Source organism: Pecten maximus, chromosome 11 (genome assembly GCF_902652985.1).
Source record: "Pecten maximus chromosome 11, xPecMax1.1, whole genome shotgun sequence".
Taxonomy (NCBI): Eukaryota; Metazoa; Mollusca; class Bivalvia; order Pectinida; family Pectinidae; genus Pecten; species Pecten maximus.
This window is the reverse complement of record NC_047025.1, coordinates 271,689-290,345: the sequence shown is the minus strand read 5'-3', so window position 1 is coordinate 290,345 and position 18,657 is coordinate 271,689.

Below are 18,657 nucleotides of genomic sequence, written 5' to 3'. Positions count from 1 at the left end.
ACATGATATGATTGGGTGTTAGGACCATAATACAGACATGATATGATTGGGTGTTAGGACCATGATACGGACATGATATGATGGGTGTTAGGACCATGATACCGACATGATATGATGAGTGTTAGGACCATGATACCGACATGATATGATGATGGGTGTTAGGACTATAATACGGACATGATATGATGGGTGTTAGGACCATGATACCGACATGATATGATGAGTGTTAGGACCATGATACGGACATGATATGATGAGTGTTAGGACCATGATACGGACATGATATGATGGGTGTTAGGACCATGATACCGACATGATATGATGAGTGTTAGGACCATGATACGGACATGATATGATGGGTGTTAGGACCATGATACCGACATGATATGATGATGGGTGTTAGGACCATGATACCGACATGATATGATTGGGTGTTAGGACCATGATACCGACATGATATGATTGGGTGTTAGGACTATAATACTGACATGATATGATGAGTGTTAGGACCATGATACCGACATGATATGATGAGTGTTAGGACTATAATACGGACATGATATGATGGGTGTTAGGACCATGATACCGACATGATATGATGGGTGTTAGGACCATGATACGGACATGATATGATGAGTGTTAGGACTATAATACGGACATGATATGATGGGTGTTAGGACCATGATACCGACATGATATGATGATGGGTGTTAGGACTATAATACCGACATGATATGATTCGGTGTTAGGACTATAATACGGACATGATATGATGAGTGTTAGGACCATGATACGGACATGATATGATTGGGTGTTAGGACTATAATACTGACATGATATGATGAGTGTTAGGACCATGATACCGACATGATATGATGAGTGTTAGGACTATAATACGGACATGATATGATGGGTGTTAGGACCATGATACCGACATGATATGATGGGTGTTAGGACCATGATACGGACATGATATGATGAGTGTTAGAACTATAATACGGACATGATATGATGGGTGTTAGGACCATGATACCGACATGATAGGATGGGTGTTAGGACCATGATACGGACATGATATAATGAGGTGTTAGGACCATGATACGGACATGATATGATGAGTATTAGGACCATGATACGGACATGATATGATGGGTGTTAGGACCATGATACCGACATGATATGATGGGTGTTAGGACCATGATACGGACATGATATGATGAGTGTTAGGACCATGATACGGACATGATATGATGAGTGTTAGGACTATAATACTGACATGATATGATGGGTGTTAGAACTATAATACGGACATGATATGATGGGTGTTAGGACCATGATACCGACATGATAGGATGGGTGTTAGGACCATGATACGGACATGATATAATGAGGTGTTAGGACCATGATACGGACATGATATGATGAGTATTAGGACCATGATACGGACATGATATGATGGGTGTTAGGACCATGATACCGACATGATATGATGGGTGTTAGGACCATGATACGGACATGATATGATGAGTGTTAGGACCATGATACGGACATGATATGATGAGTGTTAGGACCATGATACGGACATGATATGATGGGTGTTAGGACCATGATACCGACATGATATGATGAGTGTTAGGACCATGATACGGACATGATATGATAGGTGTTAGGACCATGATACCGACATGATATGATGATGGGTGTTAGGACTATAATACGGACATGATATGATGGGTGGTAGGACTATAATACTGACATGATATGATGGGTGTTAGGACTATAATACGGACATGATATGATGGGTGTTAGGACCATGATACCGACATGATAGGATGGGTGTTAGGACCATGATACGGACATGATATGATGGGTGTTAGGACCATAATACGGACATGATATGATGGGTGTTAGGACCATAATACCGACATGATATGATGGGTGTTAGGACCATGATACCGACATGATATGATGGGTGTTAGGACCATGATACCGACATGATATGATGAGTGTTAGGACTATAATACCGACATGATATAATGAGTGTTAGGACCATGATACCGACATGATATAATGAGTGTTAGGACCATGATACGGACATGATATGATGGGTGTTAGGACCATAATACCGACATGATATGACTGGGTGTTAGGATCATGATACGGACATGATATGATGGGTGTTAGGACCATGATACGGACATGATATGATGAGTTTTAGGACCATGATACCGACATGATATGATGATGGGTGTTAGGACTATAATACCGACATGATATGATTGGGTGTTAGGACCATGATACCGACATGATATGATTGGGTGTTAGGACTATAATACTGACATGATATGATGAGAGTTAGGACCATGATACCGACATGATATGATGAGTGTTAGGACTTTAATACGGACATGATATGATGATGGGTGTTAGGACTATAATACGGACATGATATGATGGGTGGTAGGACTATAATACTGACATGATATGATGGGTGTTAGGACTATAATACTGACATGATATGATGATGGGTGTTAGGACTATAATACGGACATGATATGATGGGTGTTAGGACTATAATACTGACATGATATGATGGGTGTTAGGACTATAATACGGACATGATATGATGAGTGTTAGGACTATAATACCGACATGATATAATGAGTGTTAGGACCATGATACGGACATGATATGATGGGTGTTAGGACCATGATACGGACATGATATGATGGGTGTTAGGACTATAATACGGACATGATATGATGGGTGTTAGGACCATGATACCGACATGATATGATGATGGGTGTTAGGACTATAATACGGACATGATATGATGGGTGTTAGGACCATGATACCGACATGATATGATGAGTGTTAGGACCATGATACCGACATGATATGATGGGTGTTAGGACCATGATACTGACATGATATAATGATGTGTTAGGACCATAATACCAATCTTTCTATTGTTCAAATTCTGTAATTGATATTACACAATTCTCTTTTCTATGGAAAGGTCGTCCATCTGTTTATCCGAGTGTATCCCCCCGCCTTCCCCCCCCCCCCCCCCCCCCCCCCCCGAATAATTTGGCTTGAACAAACACCTCCTACAGCCAAGGAAAGTGATAACGAACGTACATGTATATACATGACACTGCAGGAAATCGCACCATATGTTCCGCCTTCAACTGACATGGAGTTGGGGCAGTGTGAGTTCCGATATGGGTTTACTTCATGCTAGTGTTACACATTACATAAACGGTAATAAAATAACAGAAAAATCTCTGTCGACACCTGTCAGATTCATAGTTTTTTTATCTATAAAAAAGAACGATTCAAAAGATAAATACAAAGAAAATACCTCATGTTAGCTTCAAAGAAATCTAATAAACAAACGTCTGTTAGGGAAGCAAGTCGTCTGGGCTATAAACATTTAAACTTTTCAATATTGCAAATAAAATCACATTGGAGGACTTCACACACACACATTCTATTGTAATGTTTTTTGTTTTTTTGTTTGCTTAGGGGTGCTTTGGGCCAAGTATAAATGTCTGGTGTTAAAGCCGTTACACTGAGGATTGAGACAGTCTAATGGGTGTAGTATGTACATTGTGACAATGGTTACGATATCACTGTCATCCAAACTAACCTCCCAGTCTAAATCCGACAAGACACACACATTAGAAACAATGTGAGAATCTTTACAGTGTTTGAATTGTGTGAGTTTTCCCTGTCTCTAGACAAAGCCTCTATTGACAATGTCAGGTTTATGTGTGGGCTGGATTATTTGTCCCGTGAATTTTGATGTATTGTGTGTACATATCCATGTGCGGTATTTAACAATGCCATTTTTTAAAACCAGGGTAAAAATGTTATTGTGCTGAGAAGAAAACTACCACTGTCCTCACAAATTACAGAAACAGTCACGGTTTGTAAGGCCACATCCTCACAAATTACAGAAACAGTCACGGTTTGTAAGGCCACATCCTCACAAATTACAGAAACAGTCACGGTTTGTAAGGCCACATCCTCACAAATTACGAAAACAATCGCGGTTCGTTAGGCCATATCCTAACTGGACTGATTTAACATCAGAAATCAATTAATAACATCTTTGGCTGGTAATACAGATGATTGAATATGGAATATGATATTGTATGATAAGTTTAAATAACGAAATACTTATCAAAATCAGGGAACACATATTTTATATTCATCTTAAATTGAAATTTCTTTATAAACTATAGATTTCCTACTAACAACATGACACAGAAATGACAGTGGATAAACTTTGGGAGTGAGCTCAGTAATCAGTTGTCATTGACGAAATTACCAGTAATGACAGGAAGTCATAGTAAAGAGGTCATAGGTCATCTTACCACATTACCTTAATTGAACAAAAATTCCTATTTTTAGAAGTCCTGATCAGCTTTAAAACTTACCTGTAGTTGTGGAAAAGTTCACAGTTAAACTGGATGCATCATATTAAAACACAGTAGATTGAACAGTTTTACATAAACACAAATTACTAGAATTATGTCAAATTATAGTGGAGATAATGGAGAAGTACATTTTAGTTAAAAGAAATTGAGGATATCTAAAAGTGTCTTCAGTAATACCCAGTATCTGTCAGTAATACCCAGTATCTGTCAGTAATACCTAGTATCTGTCAGTAATACCCAGTATATGTCAGTAATACCCAGTATCTGTCAGTAATACCCAGTATCTGTCAGTAATACCCAGTATTTGTCAGTAATACCCAGTATTTGTCAGTAATACCCAGTATATGTCAGTAATACCCAGTATATGTCAGTAATACCCAGTATCTGTCAGTAATACCCAGTATCTGTCAGTAATACCCAGTATTTGTCAGTAATACCCAGTATCTGTCAGTAATACCCAGTATCTGTCAGTAATACCCAGTATTTGTCAGTAATACCCAGTATTTGTCAGTAATACCCAGTATCTGTCAGTAATACCCAGTATTTGTCAGTAATACCCAGTATCTGTCAGTAATACCCAGTATCTGTCAGTAATACCCAGTATTTGTCAGTAATACCCAGTATTTGTCAGTAATACCCAGTATATGTCAGTAATACCCAGTATCTGTCAGTAATACACAGTATCTGTCAGTAATACCTAGTATCTGTCAGTAATACCCAGTATTTGTCAGTAATACCCAGTATCTGTCAGTAATACCCAGTATCTGTCAGTAATACCCAGTATATGTCAGTAATACCCAGTATCTGTCAGTAATACCCAGTATCTGTCAGTAATACCCATTATCTGTCAGTAATACCCAGTATCTGTCAGTAATACCCAGTATCTGTCAGTAATACCCATTATCTGTCAGTAATACCCAGTATTTGTCAGTAATACCCAGTATCTGTCAGTAATACCCAGTATATGTCAGTAATACCCAGTATTTGTCAGTAATACCCAGTATCTGTCAGTAATACCCAGTATATGTCAGTAATACCCATTATCTGTCAGTAATACCCAGTATATGTCAGTAATACCCAGTATCTGTCAGTAATACCCATTATCTGTCAGTAATACCCAGTATCTGTCAGTAATACCCAGTATCTGTCAGTAATACCCATTATCTGTCAGTAATACCCAGTATCTGTCAGTAATACCCAGTATCTGTCAGTAATACCCAGTATCTGTCAGTAATACCCAGTATCTGTCAGTAATACCCAGTATCTGTCAGTTATACCCAGTATTTGTCAGTAATACCCAGTATCTGTCAGTAATACCCAGTATCTGTCAGTAATACCCAGTATATGTCAGTAATACCCAGTATTTGTCAGTAATACCCAGTATCTGTCAGTTATACCCAGTATTTGTCAGTAATACCCAGTATCTGTCAGTAATACCCAGTATCTGTCAGTAATACCCATTATCTGTCAGTAATACCCATTATCTGTCAGTAATACCCAGTATCTGTCAGTAATACCCAGTATCTGTCAGTTATACCCAGTATTTGTCAGTAATACCCAGTATCTGTCAGTAATACCCATTATCTGTCAGTAATACCCAGTATCTGTCAGTAATACCCAGTATCTGTCAGTAATACCTAGTATTTGTCAGTAATACCCATTATCTGTCAGTAATACCCATTATCTGTCAGTAATACCCAGTATCTGTCAGTAATACCCAGTATCTGTCAGTAATACCTAGTATTTGTCAGTAATACCCATTATCTGTCAGTAATACCCATTATCTGTCAGTAATACCCAGTATCTGTCAGTAATACCCAGTATCTGTCAGTAATACCCATTATCTGTCAGTAATACCCAGTATCTGTCAGTAATACCCAGTATCTGTCAGTAATACCCATTATCTGTCAGTAATACCCATTATCTGTCAGTAATACCCAGTATATGTCAGTAATACCCAGTATCTGTCAGTAATACCCAGTATCTGTCAGTTATACCCAGTATTTGTCAGTAATACCCAGTATCTGTCAGTAATACCCAGTATATGTCAGTAATACCCAGTATCTGTCAGTAATACCCATTATCTGTCAGTTATACCCAGTATTTGTCAGTAATACCCAGTATCTGTCAGTAATACCCAGTATCTGTCAGTTATACCCAGTATTTGTCAGTAATACCCAGTATCTGTCAGTAATACCCAGTATCTGTCAGTTATACCCAGTATTTGTCAGTAATACCCAGTATCTGTCAGTAATACCCAGTATCTGTCAGTTATACCCAGTATTTGTCAGTAATACCCAGTATCTGTCAGTTATACCCAGTATATGTCAGTAATACCCAGTATCTGTCAGTAATACCCATTATCTGTCAGTAATACCCAGTATCTGTCAGTAATACCCATTATCTGTCAGTAATACCCATTATCTGTCAGTAATACCCAGTATCTGTCAGTAATACCCAGTATTTGTCAGTAATACCCAGTATCTGTCAGTAATACCCAGTATCTGTCAGTAATACCCAGTATATGTCAGTAATACCCAGTATCTGTCAGTAATACCCAGTATCTGTCAGTAATACCCATTATCTGTCAGTAATACCCAGTATCTGTCAGTAATACCCAGTATTTGTCAGTAATACCCAGTATCTGTCAGTAATACCAAGTATCTGTCAGTAATACCCATTATCTGTCAGTAATACCCAGTATATGTCAGTAATACCCAGTATATGTCAGTAATACCCAGTATCTGTCAGTAATACCCAGTATCTGTCAGTAATACCCAGTATCTGTCAGTAATACCCATTATCTGTCAGTAATACCCAGTATCTGTCAGTAATACCCAGTATCTGTCAGTAATACCCATTATCTGTCAGTAATACCCAGTATCTGTCAGTAATACCCAGTATCTGTCAGTAATACCCAGTATCTGTCAGTAATACCCAGTATCTGTCAGTTATACCCAGTATTTGTCAGTAATACCCAGTATCTGTCAGTAATACCCAGTATCTGTCAGTAATACCCAGTATATGTCAGTAATACCCAGTATTTGTCAGTAATACCCAGTATCTGTCAGTTATACCCAGTATTTGTCAGTAATACCCAGTATCTGTCAGTAATACCCAGTATCTGTCAGTAATACCCATTATCTGTCAGTAATACCCATTATCTGTCAGTAATACCCAGTATCTGTCAGTAATACCCAGTATCTGTCAGTTATACCCAGTATTTGTCAGTAATACCCAGTATCTGTCAGTAATACCCATTATCTGTCAGTAATACCCAGTATCTGTCAGTAATACCCAGTATCTGTCAGTAATACCTAGTATTTGTCAGTAATACCCATTATCTGTCAGTAATACCCATTATCTGTCAGTAATACCCAGTATCTGTCAGTAATACCCAGTATCTGTCAGTAATACCTAGTATTTGTCAGTAATACCCATTATCTGTCAGTAATACCCATTATCTGTCAGTAATACCCAGTATCTGTCAGTAATACCCAGTATCTGTCAGTAATACCCATTATCTGTCAGTAATACCCAGTATCTGTCAGTAATACCCAGTATCTGTCAGTAATACCCATTATCTGTCAGTAATACCCATTATCTGTCAGTAATACCCAGTATATGTCAGTAATACCCAGTATCTGTCAGTAATACCCAGTATCTGTCAGTTATACCCAGTATTTGTCAGTAATACCCAGTATCTGTCAGTAATACCCAGTATATGTCAGTAATACCCAGTATCTGTCAGTAATACCCATTATCTGTCAGTTATACCCAGTATTTGTCAGTAATACCCAGTATCTGTCAGTAATACCCAGTATCTGTCAGTTATACCCAGTATTTGTCAGTAATACCCAGTATCTGTCAGTAATACCCAGTATCTGTCAGTTATACCCAGTATTTGTCAGTAATACCCAGTATCTGTCAGTAATACCCAGTATCTGTCAGTTATACCCAGTATTTGTCAGTAATACCCAGTATCTGTCAGTTATACCCAGTATATGTCAGTAATACCCAGTATCTGTCAGTAATACCCATTATCTGTCAGTAATACCCAGTATCTGTCAGTAATACCCATTATCTGTCAGTAATACCCATTATCTGTCAGTAATACCCAGTATCTGTCAGTAATACCCAGTATTTGTCAGTAATACCCAGTATCTGTCAGTAATACCCAGTATCTGTCAGTAATACCCAGTATATGTCAGTAATACCCAGTATCTGTCAGTAATACCCAGTATCTGTCAGTAATACCCATTATCTGTCAGTAATACCCAGTATCTGTCAGTAATACCCAGTATTTGTCAGTAATACCCAGTATCTGTCAGTAATACCAAGTATCTGTCAGTAATACCCATTATCTGTCAGTAATACCCAGTATATGTCAGTAATACCCAGTATATGTCAGTAATACCCAGTATCTGTCAGTAATACCCAGTATCTGTCAGTAATACCCAGTATCTGTCAGTAATACCCATTATCTGTCAGTAATACCCAGTATATGTCAGTAATACACAGTATATGTCAGTAATACACAGTATCTGTCAGTAATACCCAGTATCTGTCAGTAATACCCAGTATTTGTCAGTAATACCCAGTATCTGTCAGTTATACCCAGTATATGTCAGTAATACCCAGTATCTGTCAGTAATACCCAGTATCTGTCAGTAATACACAGTATCTGTCAGTAATACCCAGTATCTGTCAGTAATACCCAGTATCTGTCAGTAATACCCAGTATCTGTCAGTAATACCCATTATCTGTCAGTAATACCCAGTATCTGTCAGTAATACCCAGTATCTGTCAGTAATACCCAGTATCTGTCAGTTATACCCATTATCTGTCAGTAATACCCAGTATCTGTCAGTAATACCCAGTATCTGTCAGTAATACCCAGTATCTGTCAGTAATACCCAGTATATGTCAGTAATACCCAGTATCTGTCAGTAATACCCATTATCTGTCAGTAATACCCAGTATCTGTCAGTAATACCCAGTATCTGTCAGTAATACCCAGTATCTGTCAGTTATACCCATTATCTGTCAGTAATACCCAGTATCTGTCAGTAATACCTAGTATCTGTCAGTAATACCCAGTATCTGTCAGTAATACCCAGTATCTGTCAGTAATACCCAGTATCTGTCAGTAATACCCAGTATCTGTCAGAAGCGGTGTTTCTATTTTTATATTGTTTATTACATTTTATAGCAAAAGAAATTTTTCCAAGCAATATTTGCTTTTTTGACAGATTTAAACAATAGGACATACATAGCCTGATTATACTCATTGTTAAACAATATATCTATAAACAGCGTATTAAAGGGGAACAACTCATGTTTGAAAGTGTAAAGAGTTTACTTGTGGACTATTATTTTTGATATACATCAATCATAAATGGTAGGTACAATTCATTCACTCACAAAAGAAGGCTTTTTCGTAATCTTTTTGATCAATTGACAAAAAAGAATTGTTTCATGCATTTTGTCATCACTTCTGTCACATTATTTTATACTGATTATGCTGCCTTCTATGAAAGTTTTCCCCATGTATTATTCACCTACTAAGGTATAGCTAAGATACCTATATTGCATTCAAGTTATATATATATACAGTTTGTGTATGTACGTTATATATATATATACAGTTTGTGTATGTACGTTATATATATATATACAGTTTGTGTATGTACGTTATATATATATACAGTTTGTGTATGTACGTTATATATATATATACAGTTTGTGTATGTAAGTGTGTGTAGAAGTTGTCTTTGTCTCTTTCTGTATCATGTGATTACCTTATATTATTTTGATAACCTTTAATGACAGTCATAACCAGGCCATTCAACTCTTATTTGTTTTCCCTCTTTTCCAGATAAGTATATGTTGTATGAATGCTGATCATCAAGACTCAAGGAGCCAAACATTCCTACCAACAGGTAAAATTCACAACCAAGCCGCCATCCCCCCCCCCCCCCCCCCCCCCCCACCAAAAAAAAAAAACAACAACAAAAAAACAAACAACACACACACACAACGACATACCCACACCAACACAAACAACACACACACACAACGACATACCCACACCAACACAAACAAACACACACACACAACGACATACCCACACCAACACAAACAAACACACACACACAACGACATACCCACACCAACACAAACAACACACACACACACAACGACATACCCACACCAACACAAACAAACAACACACACACACAACGACATACCCACACCAACACAAACAAACAACACACACACACAACGACATACCCACACCAACACAAACAAACAACACACACACACAACGACATACCCACACCAACACAAACAAACAACACACACACACAACGACATACCCACACCAACACAAACAAACACACACACAGTATATAAAGTACAAGCTCAAATATAAATTATAAATGAGTGTTACCCAGACAAAATGGAATGGTTTACGAATCTAGTATAGGTCAAATTGTAATAAATCATTACTTAGTTACTTATTCACTCCGTACAGCAAGCAAATTCAGATAAGCCACTTATTGTGGTATTTGCTGTAATCAATGAAGGTTTTGTGAGGATCTTGACAATACATATAGAGTATATACCTTTAAAGTTAATTAGGTAAAAATCGGTTAAACATGCTTACGACATGGCAGTCATTAACATTGAGAGAATCGGCATTCTTAAGGATACAGTGCATGCCACCTTTTCATTATGTCTGTGATTTGCATTTAGAGTTTTTCTCTTTAAAACAACATTTCAACAGCGTAAATTATTATTACAGTATTATATATTTAATCCAGACTGGCATACAAGATTTAAATGTTTAAATTTCAAATTATTTTTTGTGATGCTTTAAAGTCAAGATCATAATTATTATATAAGATAAATAGTAAATCTGGTTTCTGAATCATAACTTATGTTACCACGTGGCAGTCACTTTACCAAAAGTCTGCTTTCATGGAATTTATTTCCAATTAAAAAAAAAGTAAAAAGGTAAAGGTCACTAAATACGTTTGATATATTTCCTGAAATGCTCCTACAGTGTAAGGATTATGGATTTCTGTTCAGGTTTGTATTAATATAGAGCCCAATGTCAATGCCGTTAACATGCATTGAATTTCCAGAAAACATAATACGGACTTGACGCAATATGGACCATTGATTAGAGCTGCATGCCAAGTCCCTGTGATCTAAATCAAGCTTGAAGTAAACAAGTCCCTGTGATCTAAATCAAGTTTTAAGTAAACAAGTCCCTGTGATCTAAATCAAGCTTTAAGTAAACAAGTCCCTATGATCTAAATCAAGCTTTAAGTAAACAAGGCCCTGTGATCTAAATCAAGCTTTGTTATAGTAAATAAGTCCCTGTGATCTAAATCAAGCGTTGGTATAGTAAACAAGTCCCTGTGATCTAAATCAAGTTTTAAGTATAACAAGTCCCTGTGATATAAATCAAGTTTTAAGTAAACAAGTCCCTGTGATCTAAATCAAGCGTTGTTATAGTAAACAAGTCCCTGTGATCTAAATCAAGCTTTGTTATAGTAAACAAGTCCCTGTGATCTAAATCAAGCTTTGTTACAGTAAACAAGTCCTTGTAATCTAAATCAAGCGTTGTTATAATAAACAAGTCCCTGTGATCTAAATCAAGCTTTGTTACAGTAAACAAGTCCTTGTAATCTAAATCAAGCTTTGTTATAGTAAACAAGTCCCTGTGATCTAAATCAAGCTTTGTTACAGTAAACAAGTCCTTGTAATCTAAATCAAGCTTTGTTACAGTAAACAAGTCCCTGTGATCTAAATCAAGCTTTGTTACAGTAAACAAGTCCTTGTAATCTAAATCAAGCTTTGTTATAGTAAACAAGTCCCTGTGATCTAAATCAAGCTTTGTTACAGTAAACAAGTCCTTGTAATCTAAATCAAGCTTTGTTACAGTAAACAAGTCCTTGTAATCTAAATCAAGCTTTGTTATAGTAAACAAGTCCCTGTGATCTAAATCAAGCTTTGTTACAGTAAACAAGTCCTTGTAATCTAAATCAAGCTTTGTTATAGTAAACAAGTCCTTGTAATCTAAATCAAGCTTTGTTATAGTAAACAAGTCCTTGTAATCTAAATCAAGCTTTGTTATAGTAAACAAGTCCTTGTAATCTAAATCAAGTTTTAAGTATAACAAGTCCCTGTGATCTAAATCAAGCTTTGTTACAGTAAACAAGTCCTTGTAATCTAAATCAAGCTTTGTTATAGTAAACAAGTCCTTGTAATCTAAATCAAGCTTTGTTATAGTAAACAAGTCCTTGTAATCTAAATCAAGCTTTGTTATAGTAAACAAGTCCTTGTAATCTAAATCAAGCTTTGTTATAGTAAACAAGTCCTTGTAATCTAAATCAAGTTTTAAGTATAACAAGTCCCTGTGATCTAAATCAAGCTTTGTTATAGTAAACAAGTCCCTGTGATCTAAATCAAGCTTTGTTACAGTAAACAAGTCCTTGTAATCTAAATCAAGTTTTGTTATAGTAAACAAGTCCTTGTAATCTAAATCAAGCTTTGTTATAGTAAACAAGTTCTTGTAATCTAAATCAAGCTTTGTTATAGTAAACAAGTTCTTGTAATCTAAATCAAGCTTTGTTATAGTAAACAAGTCCTTGTAATCTAAATCAAGCTTTGTTATAGTAAACAAGTCCTTGTAATCTAAATCAAGCTTTGTTATAGTAAACAAGTTCTTGTAATCTAAATCAAGCGTTGTTATAGTCTGGTTGATTAATTCAATCAAGTGCTAAGAACATTTTATGCTTGAATTGAAAACAGGTAATATATATTACAAGATCACTTATTTGGACACAAAACCAGAATATCATTGAAAACAAATTGTTTGCCAAGTCAAATCCCAGATCATGGGGAGCTACACTTGGATTTTTTAAAATCAAATGTTGGCACCATATATTAAAATATATGATGCCAACATTATATTTTGAATTTCCACAAGTGCTTTGGTTACATTTTGTTACATTGCAGTCTAAATGTCAGCTGGGTGCTGCTATAAAGCCTATGTTTTACCAATATGTCCGAGGCGATTAAACAAATCTCTCTGATCTATAATGTTTCTGGTTTTCCAAGATCCTGCGAGGTGTAGCCAAATACCCCTGGTGAAGTGTCCTTTGTACTGTTAATCTGTCCCATCTCCTCGCCGTCTCCACACCTCTATTATAATACCTTGTACATAGTTTCCTTTGTGTCCTGTCTTATCATTTCATTTTTTGTAAATGACAAGGTGTCAAGATAACATTTTGTTTCTGGTTTTGTAGCTCAATCTCTTCATATAAAAAATATCTGTCATTTTCCTCAGTCATAAGTTGTCACTGCTGAAGATGGCTATCATATAGTCACACCTGTCAAACAATGTCAAACAAGCTCTGACTAGAAAGGACCGATCATGTTCTGGATAAAAAACCTGATTAAATATGATTAAATATTTGCAAATTTTATGAAACATAAATTCAGTTCTATAAATACATTTGAAACATTGCGACTGGCTTAGCTGAAAGGCTAAAAGGTGTTAATAGCATACATAAAACCCGCTAAAAATAGATAAAATGGCCTCTGACCTAGCTCTTTACGTACTCATTCAAATTTTGCGGTTGCTACCGGAAGTGAATGCTGAGTAGGTCCTTTGTGTATTGTCGACAAAACGATCTTTTACTGTTGTGTGATGCCAAATATTAAATGAAGTTTATCATGGAACAAGTTCTGAGTATGGAAATTCTTTTACCCAATTTTCCCTTTGTAATACGGCGAAATCACCAGGCAGAATCACGGGGAAATGACATGTTGATCGGTACATGTGTCACACGTGTGCAAGTAATCTCGCAGCCAAAACATCGTTTTTTCGTTGTGTAAAAATATTTTACGTATTTCTTACTTATTTTGATGATAAACATTACTCAATTATATATATTCTATCTTTTTAATAGCTTTATTGTGTTTAACACCTCCACAATCTCGCAGAAAAAGAAAGTAAATTTGAGGCCGCCATTTTGTAGCTATGTAAACTACCCGGCATGAACCGGCAGAATTCTTTGAAATAGACAATCTTAATGAATGAACATGCTTCTGGTACGTAAAATAATTCATCAATACAATATTTACATTGCTTATTATTTCTTAAAAACATCATTTCTGTGTCAATTCCTTCGTATGACTATGCTGAACCAGCAAGTAATATCAACATCTTTCGCGATGTTTTCCGACGATTTGAGTCGTCACAAAGGATGGAAGGCATGTTAATTACGACGTGTGTAGTCGTCGTGAAGGATACAAGAGCACTTTTTTGTGACGTGTGTAGTCGTCGTGAAGGATACAAGAGCACTTTTTTGTGACGTGTGTAGTCGTCGTGAGTACGGAAAGAGTTAGTCAACATGTCAAATTTCATTAACCATAATTATGAACCTTGAATATGAATAGTGTGATAGAGAGTACATAATATAGACATGTTCGTGATTGAAACAACTTGTAAAATTAATAGGAATTCTATTTTCTTAATTTTGGCTTATAATTTGCATCACAAATGCTAAAACTTGTCTTTTCAATTTCAGCTGTATGTAATAGGATAGGCATCGTTTTGAATCTTTTTAAAGATAGTTAGTTTAAAAATTCACTTCATCTTATCATGATTCGTACACAATAATTATTTTATTGAATAATTAAGGGAATACAACACAATCAGGATATAATTAACTGATTACCGTTAAAATTCTAATGAGTGATATTTGCGCCACCGTTTGCTTTGTTGCAAAATATTATGTACGCCTTTCCATAATAATTTTCTCAATATGTTGTTCTTTTTTGAAAAAAAACGTGCAGTTATAGGGTTACCTAAGGCAAAGTCTTAAGTGACCTATTCTAACCCCCCTTTGACCGTCGTCATCCACCATCCATTCGTAACTAATTTACATTTTCTGCTTCTTCTCAATAACCAAGAGGTCTGAAGAAACATAATATTTGGATTTTACAATGTAGCATGCTATCAAGATTGTTAAAATAAATAACCTTGACATTCATTCAGTGTCACAGGGTCGAATATACTAAAATATTGAAAATATTTCTGTTCAATAAGCAAGAGAACCAGAGCCCTGGGGTAAAAGAGCTATCAAATTTATTCAAATAAATGACATTGAACTTCTTTGAAGGTCACCAGGCTTGAATATGCTAAACTCTTTTGAAAGTCTTATCGAGAACCAACACACTTAGAAACCTGATATTTGGTCTGTAGCATTCTGTAGCATGACATTGACCTCAAATTCAAAGTTACTTGAATCAAATCTGAAAATATATATAAAATTTCAGGGACCGTTCAGACCCATACGGATCTCTTATTAAAATGACTAACACTCTTTCCGTGTTACAGACAAACACGGCCCCTCTTTCTTTGTAACAGACAAACACGGCCCCTCTTTCTTTGTAACAGACAAACACCGCCCCTCTTTCAGTGTATAACAGACAAACATGGCCCCTCTTTCTGTGTATAACAGACAAACATGGCCCCTCATTCTGTGTGTTACAGACAAACATGGCCCCTCATTCTGTGTGTTACAGACAAACACGGCCACTCTTTCTGTGTGTTACAGACAAACACGGCCACTCTTTCTGTGTGTTACAGACAAACACGGCCACTCTTTCTGTGTATAACAGACAAACATGGCCCCTCTTTCAGTGTATAACAGACAAACATGGCCCCTCATTTCTGTGTGTTACAGACAAACATGGCCCCTCATTCTGTGTGTTACAGACAAACACGGCCACTCTTTCTGTGTGTTACAGACAAACACGGCCCCTCGTTCTGTGTTACAGACAAACACGGCCCCTCTTTCTGTGTTACAGACAAACACGGCCCCTCTTTCTGTGTGTTACAGACAAACATGGCCCCTCTTTCTGTGTTACAGACAAACACGGCCCCTCGTTCTGTGTGTTACAGACAAACATGGCCCCTCGTTCTGTGTATAACAGACAAACATGGCCCCTCTTTCTGTGTATAACAGACAAACACGGCCCCTCTTTCTGTGTATAACAGACAAACATGGCCCCTCATTCTGTGTATAACAGACAAACATGGCCCCTCTTTCTGGGTATAACAGACAAACATGGCCCCTCATTCTGTGTTACAGACAAACACGGCCCCTCTTTCTTTGTAACAGACAAACACGGCCCCTCTTTCTTTGTAACAGACAAACACCGCCCCTCTTTCAGTGTATAACAGACAAACATGGCCCCTCTTTCTGTGTATAACAGACAAACATGGCCCCTCATTCTGTGTGTTACAGACAAACATGGCCCCTCATTCTGTGTGTTACAGACAAACACGGCCACTCTTTCTGTGTGTTACAGACAAACACGGCCACTCTTTCTGTGTGTTACAGACAAACATGGCCACTCTTTCTGTGTATAACAGACAAACACAGCCCCTCTTTCAGTGTATAACAGACAAACATGGCCCCTCTTTCTGTGTATAACAGACAAACATGGCCCCTCATTCTGTGTGTTACAGACAAACATGGCCCCTCATTCTGTGTGTTACAGACAAACACGGCCACTCTTTCTGTGTGTTACAGACAAACACGGCCCCTCGTTCTGTGTTACAGACAAACACGGCCCCTCTTTCTGTGTTACAGACAAACACGGCCCCTCTTTCTGTGTGTTACAGACAAACATGGCCCCTCTTTCTGTGTTACAGACAAACACGGCCCCTCGTTCTGTGTGTTACAGACAAACATGGCCCCTCGTTCTGTGTATAACAGACAAACATGGCCCCTCTTTCTGTGTATAACAGACAAACACGGCCCCTCTTTCTGTGTATAACAGACAAACACGGCCCCTCTTTCTGTGTATAACAGACAAACATGGCCCCTCATTCTGTGTATAACAGACAAACATGGCCCCTCTTTCTGTGTATAACAGACAAACATGGCCCCTCATTCTGTGTATAACAGACAAACACGGCCCCTCTTTCTGTGTGTTACAGACAAACATGGCCCCTCATTCTGTGTATAACAGACAAACACGGCCCCTCTTTCTGTGTGTTACAGACAAACACGGCCCCTCTTTTTGTGTGTTACAGACAAACACGGCCCCTCTTTCTGTGTGTTACAGACAAACACGGCCCCTCTTTCTGTGTGTTACAGACAAACACAGCCCCACTTTCTGTGTTACAGACAAACACGGTCCCTCTTTCTGTGTGACAGACAAACATGGCCACTCTTTCTGTGTATAACAGACAAACACGGCCCCTCTTTCAGTGTATAACAGACAAACATGGCCCCTCTTTCTGTGTATAACAGACAAACACGGCCCCTCTTTCTGTGTATAACAGACAAACATGGCCCCTCATTCTGTGTATAACAGACAAACATGGCCCCTCTTTCTGTGTATAACAGACAAACATGGCCCCTCATTCTGTGTATAACAGACAAACACGGCCCCTCTTTCTGTGTGTTACAGACAAACATGGCCCCTCATTCTGTGTATAACAGACAAACACGGCCCCTCTTTCTGTGTGTTACAGACAAACACGGCCCCTCTTTCTGTGTGTTACAGACAAACACAGCCCCACTTTCTGTGTTACAGACAAACACGGTCCCTCTTTCTGTGTGACAGACAAACATGGCCACTCTTTCTGTGTATAACAGACAAACACGGCCCCTCTTTCTGTGTATAACAGACAAACATGGCCCCTCTTTCTGTGTATAACAGACAAACACGGCCCCTCTTTCTGTGTATAATAGACAAACATGGCCCCTCATTCTGTGTATAACAGACAAACATGGCCCCTCTTTCTGTGTATAACAGACAAACATGGCCCCTCATTCTGTGTATAACAGACAAACACGGCCCCTCTTTCTGTGTGTTACAGACAAACATGGCCCCTCATTCTGTGTATAACAGACAAACACGAACCCTCTTTCTGTGTGTTACAGACAAACACGGCCCCTCTTTTGTGTGTTACAGACAAACACGGCCCCTCTTTCTGTGTGTTACAGACAAACACGGCCCCTCTTTCTGTGTGTTACAGACAAACACAGCCCCACTTTCTGTGTTACAGACAAACATGGCCCCTCATTCTGTGTATAACAGACAAACACAGCCCCTCTTTCTGTGTGACAGACAAACATGGCCACTCTTTCTGTGTATAACAGACAAACA